This window comes from Varanus komodoensis, unplaced genomic scaffold (assembly GCF_004798865.1).
Source record: "Varanus komodoensis strain SLA01 unplaced genomic scaffold, ASM479886v1 scaffold8, whole genome shotgun sequence".
NCBI lineage: Eukaryota > Metazoa > Chordata > Lepidosauria > Squamata > Varanidae > Varanus > Varanus komodoensis.
In genome coordinates this window covers 5,000,749-5,011,948 of record NW_025336481.1, presented here as the reverse complement: position 1 = coordinate 5,011,948, position 11,200 = coordinate 5,000,749, and positions in this window count along the sequence as shown.

Sequence of the window (11,200 nt, the reverse complement as noted above, 5' to 3'; positions counted from 1 at the left end):
GAAACTCACACATGTGCTTAACTGCAAAGTATTTATGAGGTTCAATGGCTTCCTGAACTTGTTTAACAGGACCTTGCTTAAATATATGGTAGAAAACATAAGTATTTGGACTATCAGTGAAAAATCAGCACTGCAGATAGCTTCAATCCCTGACACCAATAAAACATAATTCTAATTCTAATTAACTTCTAAACAGAAGACTATACGTTTTTCAACTGTTACCTGGAAGCATTGAAATATGTGAAGGGTTTTTGCATGGATAACAGCGTATATTTGTTTTCTGTTGCTCAAAAGCCCAGTAGTGAAACTTGAATTATAAGAAAGGGCATCTTTGGCAAAATGTTAGGAGAAACATCCTGACAGTAAGAGCTATTCGTGAAAGAGTCTGCTGCTGACCACCAAATCTGGGCTGTTTGTTTGTTTCATTTTTTATGCTGTCCAATAGACAGAAGTCTTCCTGAGAGGTTTACAAAGTTGAAAGCGCATGTACACAAAGAAGCAAAAGGAACCATCTCACAATGAAACAATAGACCAGTACAATAGCAACAATAACAACAAACCCAAGCAACAAGCAGAGCATTTCCTAATTCATCAGGGAGTTTGATGAGATGATCTTTGAGACCCTTCCAACTCTCTGGTTCTATCTATCTATCTATCTATCTATCTATCTATCTATCTATTTATTAAAACATTTTTATGCCGCCCCATTCACTGAAGCCTCGGGGCGGCTCACAACATTAAGTTAAAATACAAACATTAAGTTATAACATTAAGTTAAAATGTTTGTAAAATGCAAACATTAAGTTAAAATACAAAAAATAACAATATAAAAATGAGTCGCCCTGGCCAGATATAGTTCTATATAGTTTATGTTGTGTCTTGGCACTTTTGTATTGGTTATAAGAACATTGTTGGTGGCGGTGTTGTGCAGAAGTCATTTTGATCAGAATGCATGCTCGTTTTTTCTATAGCCCTCTTCAGGTTCCTATAGTTACTATCTAAAAACGGAAAGTATATTTTGATGCATGCGACTTCTCTTTTAAAAAGGCATCCTTGTTAAGATGAATCGAAAAGCACTAGGATGCAAAATTTAGTCTAACGGCAACATTCATTTTAATTGTTAACAATATTTACTTATTTATCTGGCCAGGGCGACTTCTTTTCTTTTCTTTTGTAACTTTTCTAACTTCATTTATATCGTTTATATTTTTTATTTATTTTATATTATTAATTTTAATTTTATATTGTTATTTTTGTATTGTATTTTATTGTGTTGTAAGCTGCCCCGAGGCTTCAGCAAGGGGCGGCATAGAAATATTCTAATAATAATAATAATAATTCAGAAAAGGAATGTTGGAAATGGGTCAGTTCAAAAGACTTCAGTGCACCAAATGCCGCATAGGGTCAAACTGCACAAGATGGTGTTAGAATAACTTGGGGAAATGCCACATCGGGCCATAGGAGCAGGGAAACATGTATGGGCCAGTTCATTCCAAGGATGCCCTTCTTTTTCAATGACATGCTGCTATTCCCACATTCAGAACAACACCCATACCATTTATTATTACTAGGTAAAAAAGGCCAAAAAGCATTCTTGAAAGGCTGTAATCCTACATGCAATTACCAGGGTGTAAGCACCATTACAATCGAGGGGACTTACCTCTAAGTAAACATGCATTGGTTTATGCAGTTAAAAGGTAAGATATGCTTAGGCGGACAACTCAAGTCAGAATGTTTACTTGATAAACTGGGGGATTTCTCCAGCAATTTGGGATGGGAGAATGCGTTTGACCACCTCAGTTCTCCAGGGACTCCAGTTTCTGGTTGCTTCCTCGCCCTCCTGTTCAGGTGCGAGCTTGACAAGGGTGTGAGCTTTTAGCCAGGGTCAACAGCTGAGGAAAGAAGCCAGTGAGAGGCAGGCCATGTAAACTGCTCGGGAATATTTTTATGTCAGGGCAGAGACAGGCAAATATATCATTCATTAATAATGACTTAGATGAATTTATTAAAAGCATGTTGAGGAACTAAAAATCACCTTCATTACTCAGGCAGCAGACTCTAATTTCCATGTTTAAGTTATAATACCAGTGCCTTTCAAGTGGCCAGTGCCAACTCAGAGGAGAAATTCCGTCCCATTTAAGAACAGAGCCTTTTTCTTCCAGGTGGATACTTGCTATCACTCAGATAAGCATTCCCTGGAAACAGGGTACTTGCTTTTCGTTTACTTCCCCCCATCTCTCTCATGCGCCGATTGATTCAGATTTAGGCAGCAATTCTGTATACTCTGGTTGGAAAAACTCTGGAAGCCCTGCCTGGCTAACCAGCCTCCCCTCAAGCCCGGCCCAGTCTCTTCAGCTACATTACTCCATTGCAAGAGAAAGAGAGAACTAAGGAAAGAGAAGGGGAGAGAAAAAGAAGGGAGAAAGGCAACGAGAGGGAGAGAGAGAGAGAGAGAGAGAGAGAGAGAGAGAGAGAGAGAGATCACCTTTTAGGCCATGCCAAATTTTGCTTTGGCCAGGGACCCCCCACAAGCCCTAAGAAGGTTATGCGGGAATGACTCAGGTCTTCGGGCTAAGAAAGATTACCCATACCTGCCATATACCCTTGACTTGGGGGTAAGTCCTGTTGAACTCAGTAAGCCATACTTATGCAAAGTTGGTATAAAAGGGGAACCAGTGGCCTTTCAGACTGCAATTCCCATCATCCACCCATATCATTGGCTGCAATGAGTGTGGCCCGTGGGAGCTGAAGTCCCACATGCGCCGCACCACGCACCCTCCAGCAGCAGCCCAAGCCATCCCGCACTCAGACTGGGGTCCTGGTTCATTCCCTGGGGCTTTGCTCCGTTCGGAGTGAGTTGCTGCCACGCACTTGTGCACATCCTGGGAGTAAGCAGCGCTGAACACAGGGAGGTTTACTTCTGCGTAAGCATGTACAGGATGGTGCTGCACATCTCCTATGATGAATCGTTCGGATTTGTGTAATTTGGGGGCAGCCCTAGGAACCAGTCCACACTGCTTGGCCTGTGACTGGGACCACCATAATAAATGCAGCACTTTTGCTTTAGAATATGCAGCAAAGAGCCCTGTTGTGTCTGTACTGAGGTAGGTGCTGGAGAGGGCTGGGCATGTAGGTCAGCCAAAACACTGGCTCTTTTATGTTGCTTTCTTTTTCTGATTTAACCTTACAAGCAAGCTGATCTTACATAGATGCATCTGTGCCCTTCAGATGTACAAAGGATGTGAATCGTAAGGAGGGAAAAAGGACCTTCTCTATGGTTCTTTCCTCACCCGCTTAAGTATCGCTTGCAATCGGACGAAATTCAAATTCAAATCCAGTTTCTTAACACCGTGTAATCTCCCTCTGGATAGAGAGATAAGATAGATAAGACAGACAGACAGACAGACAGACAGATATGAATTGCCGAAAACGGTAAAGGCCTTCCTCAGTTCATTTGGTGTTATTGCAAAGAAGTGATGAAGCACAGAGTTGCCATGGTAACCAGCTGCTTCCCGTGTGGCCATTGTGCAAAGCTCTTTTGTCACAGAAAAGGAACTATCCAAGGAAAGAACCCATTTAATTCCATCCTGTCTGCAAAGACTGTCTCGAGCCAAAGTTGCAAAGGCTCCATAAAGTGTGAGTCCTGAAAACACGAGGGACATTCCCACAGAGATACTGGCTGTGTTCACACAACACAACAAGCAACCCTGTGCACTTACCATGCTTCACATTCTTTTTACCATGATCTACCTGACAGACAATCGAGCGGTTTCCACACTATCATGGTTTCCATCCTCCCTGCATAGTCCTCCCATTGCTGGCATGTAACCCATCAGCCAGTGTGACTGAAATTCAGTCCCAAGGTGCATCACACTTATGTCTCCTGCTTCTTCCTCGTTGGTTTGTATATTGAGGCTGGATGACTGGAGCAGATCCTGCAGTTGCACTCTTTCTCAGGGACTCTGTGATAATGCATTCCAGGACAATGAAAACCGTGATCTTGGGTTCAGACAACATGGCAAGCCTTGGTGGTTCTGAGAAACCATGAAACAAACCATTGTTCTCATCAAGGTTTCTAAAGACCAAATTTACCATGGTGAAATACCACGACTGGGTTCAGACGACATGGGCAACCAACAATGATAAAAAGCCACCATGGCTTGTCGTGTTGTCTGAACCTTGCTACTAAGTAAGACTAAGGTTAGCATCATGGTAGGGATGATCCAGGCCCCCAAAGTCCCAGGAACCCTCAAATGCCCTCCTCCTTCAGAGCATCAGCTGATAGGGACAGCAGCAAACACGTCAGCACCTGGGCTGGGAAAAACCATATCATTCTTACAGTCAGGATCATGTTACATGCTAAGCGCTTTACATACAATCCCGGTATCTGTGTTCAGTTTTGTCCCAGCATTGATACATACGTTTCCCACACAAAGAGCAATTCCTTTCCTGCTCTTCTGTTACATAACCTCTAGATGAAGCCATGCCATAGCAGAATAGCACAAATGCACAACAAGAAGCAGCAGCACTGTCTGCATTCTACTATAATACCTCATTTCCCCCTTCTAAACAAAATGGAAAGTGCTTTGGAAAACAGAATGAATCCAGAAGGTCTGAATGCCATCTAAGGGTCCTGTAAATAACAGAGAGGGAGGCATCATCATCATCATTTATTTAATTTCCATGCTGCCCAATAGCCAAAGCTTTCTGGGTAGTTTACAACAACAAAGGTACACAATAAATGCCTTGTGTAGGAACATGCTATGTGAATTTAAAATAGGAAACTGCATAAGCTCAGAGTACTGCTTTCTTTTATCAGGGACGGATAGCAGTTTTGTTCTTTTGCTCTTGTGTATCAAGCAAAATTCAAAGGTATGGTATGGTAGTGGGGAGAAGAGAAATGTTAGCTGGGAACTGTCAACAGGAAAAATACAGCTAGATATCTAAAGCCACTCACCAGAAGATCTTTCTGCTAGGCATCCAAATGCACCTGGCTGCATCGGTGGCTTCCGTGGAAGGTCAGTGGCTCTTGGGGAAAGAGATTTGGGTGCCAAAAGGGCTGCGCATTCTTGGTAGGGAGGAAACAGACAAAAAAACTGAAAGTCAAAAGGCACAACCCTGTGCATTTTTGGACAAAAGGAAGTCCTACAGCTTGTAGCATGGTCGGTCATCCACGCTTGCTGAGAAATGCTGGGAAATAAAGGTTTTTTCCCCTTGGGCATAAGATCGTGCCCTTAATGGATTAATGGAAGGTCCATGCCTATGTTTCTTAATTACCACAGTATGGATATTTTGCTTTTGTAGAACTGATCTCTTACAAAACCATTTGATATTTTACAAAACCGTATTTTGGAAACCATTGAGCTGAATTGCTGTACTGGTGCTCCACTAGAGGGTGATGTTTCCCAGAAGGAAGGAAAGAAAAAAAGAAAGGAAAGAAGGAAGGAAGAGAAAGGAAGGCAGGTGGGTGGACAGCTGAAACAAGGCAAAGAAAAGCTGGTTCTTCGCCAGCCTCCCTGTTTGGGATGCCAAAAACATCTTTGGAAGACAAACTGGGGTGAAATGAGGTCTCACTCTTGTTACCATGCAAGGTTCTTGTGTATACTCACTCCCAGGCTCTGAACACTTGACCCAGTTCTGAAGCCTGTTTACTCAAAAGTTAATTTCTGTTTGCTCAAGTGGGGCTTCTTCCCAGGTGGGAACCCTTAGGAGAAAAGCTAAAGCCAAACAAGAGGACTTAAAGCATACCTCTGGCCTTCTGCATCGTGGGCAGACAGAGAGCCTGTGTGGTGTCATGGTTAAGAGCACGGGACTGGGACTCAGGCGATCTGGGTTCGAGTCCCCGCTCGGCCATGGAGCCAACTGGGTGACTTTGGGCCAGTCACAGACTCTCAGCCCAACCTACCTCACAGGGTTGTTGTTGTGGGGATAAGATGGAGGAGGAGAATGATGTAAGCTGCCTTGAGCCCTTTGTAGGAAAAAGGCAGGCTATAAATTGAAAAATAAATAAATAAATAAATAAAATCCCCAGATGGTTTGGACTGCCAGCCTGCTTGACCACAGGCCATGCTGACAGGGACTTCTAGGCACAGAGTCCCCATACTCCTGGAGATCCGCTTCCTATGCGTCTTCATCGGCACCACCCTTCACTACATTCCCTGCAGGACCAACCTGGGACTTTTTGCTGCCCTGTTCCTTCTGCAGGTGCTGTTTAGCACGGCATTAGAACCTTTCAGCAAGGTGATGGGACAACCTATTCCACCACAATGAGCACGGAGGGCACGGGACAGGCTGCACGGCTCCACCAGCGCTCTCCTCAGCACCTCTCTGTGCTTCCAGCATCGGGTCCCTGAGATGGCTGCCACACGCTGTTTCTCTCAGGGTCAGTGGCAGTTTTCTGTGGTTTTTGCTCATCTCCCCCTGCTCCACCTTGATATCCTTCACCTTCTCCCTTCTACCAAGGTTTTGACAGAACATGGCTCCCATGGGAGCAGTACTAGCTGGCTGGGAATTGTCGTCCAACACATGAGAAGGGGAACTGGACTGAAGAAGGCTGACACATACTGGTAAGGCTGTAATAGGCTGGTCAATCTTTCAGGAGCCTCAAGTCGCAGTCTCGCCCTCTACGTCTTTTGGCCTACAGCTTCCAGGATTCTCAAGCATCTGTCATGCCACCTGGGGTGGATGAGAGCAGGAGACCAAACCATCCGAAAGGCATTGCCAGAATGGGGAAGGCTGGTTTATGCTTTTAGCTTGGGTCTCTTCATTTCAAACACCAACCCCGTCCGGATCTGCAGGGGCCAGTAACTGGCACAGAAGGCAAGCTGCTGAATGCTTGAAGGCCCCTTTCCATCCCCAAAATGAAACATAACTGGTTCCGCATGGTGGCAGGACTGGGGGGCATGGGATGTGCACGCTGGATCCAAGGCCTTCAGAATACTCGTGCCTTCACAGCCATTCTTTGGAGCAAAAACTTCACAAGGCATCCATTGCAACTCAACTCTGGGCTGCAGGAAAAGGCTCAGTGTTTACCTGAAGTCCCAGATGCCCTTCTGTTTGTCTGAGAAGCAGGTTTTTCTTGCTCATGCGGAAATCAGTGATGTAAGCTGCTGAGTGCCTTTGAGCGGCACGCATTAATGTCCCAAGAGAAACGAGGTGAGCTTTTCCTCTTGAGCGTGCAATGTTTACCCGAAGGTTGCATGTGAAACTTTCATAAATCCCAGTGCTCATGCAGCACCAAGATAGTAAGCATGCATGTTATACCGCATGTGATTGAAACCAGGGGCTGTTAACCTTTGTGGGATAAGATCAGCAGGAGTCTTGTTAGGTCCAGAAGGGCCTAGGTCATTCTCCCAGCACAGGAAATTATAGAACAGTGAACAGGCAGTATGGTGTAGTGGTTAGAGTGTTGGACTGAGAATGGGGAAATCTGTGGGCTCAGCAAACCATTCTGGGCCAAAGTTGATGATATGGGAGATGTGCCACTCGTAGTGTTCCTTCTAGGGAAACCAGTTTTTTGTTTTTTTGGGGGGGGGGGGTTAAAGGACTGCAGCAAGGGATGAAGAAGCTAAACTACACACCTAAGAGTCTAAAACCAAAGTCACACATACGCCTGCTCATCAGTGTTTTAAAAGAGCAGATATGACACATGAATTTATGCATTCCAGATACTGTGAAATTGGGCTTCATTGGAAAACATTCATCAACGATTTTTCTATCTAACTCACCCCATAAGGTTGTTGTGACGATAAAAGAGGAAGTACTGTGTTGTCTTTATCTTCTTGGTGGAAGACCAGGTTAAAAATATGTTTTTAAAAAACAGGTTCTTTGCATACATGATAGAAAGAAAAGCAGCTCTGCAAAGCACAACACTAAACAATTTTCTTTTCAAGTTCAGCATGTGTTATACCACTAAGATTAATGGAGCCTTTAATGATCTGACAGAGTCCAGAGTTTATTCAGGTCTCCAATGTGACTTGTTATTGTCTCCCAGGGAAGTTTTGCCAAGTACATGGTGTTACTCGAAAGGGTTTGTTTCACCGATCAGAAAAGCAACCAGCTGCAGAAGCCCAGCAGGGAATCCAGAACTCTTCAGAAGAAAACCGAAATGGGAGATCAGAGAACTTTGTGCTCATGGCAAAGGGTTGGAAGATCTGCTCTCAGGTGGAGTAGGGCAGGGAACATCTTGGGTGGGAATACAAGACATCACATCTGGCACACCATCCCTAGCAGATTTATGCTGCCCTTTCTCTGAAATTGACAGTCTCGGGTTGGTCTTGACTCGGCATATGTCAGCACTGCTCTACACTGGCTGAGTTTGCATGGCACACCGTGCAAACTTCCAAACCACAGCGACTTCCTGTGTTGTCTGAGCCCATGGGGGGTTTTCTCTGGGGGGATAAAGCCACCCCAACTAACTATGGCTGAGAAGAGTTTTGTAGCCAGCCCTGGCTGGCTTCTTGTCTGAAGCTTGATGACGCAACAAACCGGGGGAAGCCCAAACGGCTACATGGCTGTCTGGCAACAAGCAGTGGACTGGCTTGGCATTCCGGATAAGTAGCTCAGGACAAGCCAGCTGCCCTGTGTACCCAAGTGGGAATTTGGGGCCCTGTCATCAGCTTCCTAGTCAATCCTGCACCCTGCTGACATAAGCCATGTTTATTATTATTATTATTATTATTATTATTATTATTATTACTACTACTACTACTACTACTACTACTACTACTATTATTATTATTAGAACATTTCTATGCTGCCCCTTGCCAAAGCCTCGGGGCGGCTTACAACACAATAAAATACAATACAATATAAAAATAACAATATAAAATTAAAATTAATAATATAAAATAAATAAAAATATAAAAGATATAAAAGAAGTTATAAAAGAAAAGAAGTTGCCCTGGCCAGATAAATAAGTAAATATTGTTAACAATTAAAATGACGTTTAAATAAAAAGGTCTTCACCTGGCGCCGAAAAACAAATAACAACGGCGCCAGGCGGACCTCTCTGGGGAGCACATTCCATAGATTGGGTGCCACCGCAGAGAAAGCCCTCCTCTGAGTACTTACCCTCCTAATTTCCTTCATGGAGGGTTCCCGGAGAAGGGCCTCTCCCACAGATCTCAGGGGGAAGGCGGGCATATATGGACGTAAGCGCTCCTTCAGGTAGCCAGGACCCAAGCCGTTAAGGGCTTTATAGGTCATCACCAACACCTTGAATTGGGCCCGGACTTCAATGGGAAGCCAGTGAAGCTGTCGGAGGGCTGGAGTCATGGAGGTGATGCACAGAGGAGACAGGACACCTGGGAGCAGCTGCCACTCCCACTCGGCAGTGTTCCTCTGTGGAATACCAGCGGGAGGGAAAAGAGGGGAGAGGTGCGGCAGGACCCCCACTGCACCTCATCATCTGTCCAGGAGCATCACAGGCCATGGGGCAAAAGAGCCATGCAACAAAGCTGCTGTTTTTGTAACGGGGCTTGTTATGTCATGCCCTGCCAGTTGTAGGTCTTTCTGCGTGTAAACATGCATAAGATTGCACCTTTAATTACAAATGTCAAATAAGCTATTAAGAATGCTACCAGAAATATAGTACAAAGTCCAGATATCCTGTGGCACCTTAAAAGACTTCCAGAGGGCTTTTCTGCACAAGGCTGCTAATCTGCTCTGTTTTCAGTTTCAACTTCTTTAAAATTCTGCTTAGCAATTCTTTTCCCATTGTGCATTGTATATAAATGGGAAAATCCATGCATCTGATGAAATGGGTTATAGTCCATGAAAGCATATGCAGAATTTTTTGCTAGTCTTTAAAGTTTCAGAAGACCTTAAAAAAACTACAACTCACTGCATATAATTAAGCTTACACAGACATTAAAACTTTTGGAAGGCAAAGCCAAATAAAATTAAGATACGTAGCTGTGTCTTCATTGGAATGAGGCCATTGAAATACTAGTGTTCTGAATGAAATAAAAGGGCTATTAGATAGAAATTAACATTCCTGTCACATTTACCAATGTGTGTGTTAATTTTTCAAGGAAATTACTGAACTGAAGCTAATGGAATTAATGATAATTCAGAATCAATATCCCTAGGCACCTTATGGCTACCCTGAAGGTTGTTATTTTCCTCCAGAGGAATTTCCAAACAAGATTGCAGTGTACACCACAGACACGGGACCTAGTAAGGACCTCACAAGAATTCTAGTCACTTGTGTCTGAATAGAGACAATATTTCCTTGTCCTACTGCTGCTAATTTAATTAGCAGTGCTAATATAACTGCATTATCCCCAGTGACGTCTGTGGTAAAGGGCTCTGCTTATTTTGCATGTGTTTTTGCTCTGACTGAATTGTCACAGGCTTTACTTCGCATTTCTCCACCACTGCTCCGTTGCACCTGGGCAACCCCTGCCAAGGACTGGCTTCCACGGTTATCCACAGGATACCATCGTCCCTTCTGCTTTTTTACTGCTTGTGAAAACCAGGCTGTTCTCCATGCCTGCACCCATAACCCCACTGAGAAAGGGGCTGGCCATGCTGCTGACTACCATTTCTGCCCGCTCTCCTAACACTAGAACCCAACGGGGGCATCCCATGGTCTGTGGGAGATTCAGGGCAGAGGAAAGGAAGAACTTTACCTAGCACACAGTTGAATGATGGAACTCACTTCCGCAGGATGGACTGATGCCACCCTTTGGGTGGCTTTAACAGGGCCCCCAGACTCAGAGGCTTACAGGCATCCTGGAGAGGGTGTTCCAACAGTTCCAGCCACAGAGCCAGGCTTGGAGGTCTGAACAGGGACTCCCAATCCGCCTATGGGCGTCTAGACGTCCTCCAGCGAAGGGTTGTGCCCCTAACTGAATTCACGTTGAATGACTCATTAATAACAACTCTAATTACTAAGTTTCCTGCTAGCTTCTTAATTGTTTTGTGACATCCATTGTTGTACTTACTTTGGGAGTTGCTCTGATTATAAACTCTTCTGAGGGCATCTGCCAGAAGAATTGCTAACACAATACTTACAACTGTATATAAATGGTATATAAACGCAATAGATATATACAACCCCTATATAAATACAAATACTATATACATGCAATAAATAAAAGATCACAAATATCCTTTTGCGGCGTCCACAATCCCCGAGCCGTTTTTTGGAACATCTTGGGGGGGAGTAAAGAATCATAATAATAAAAAATGAATT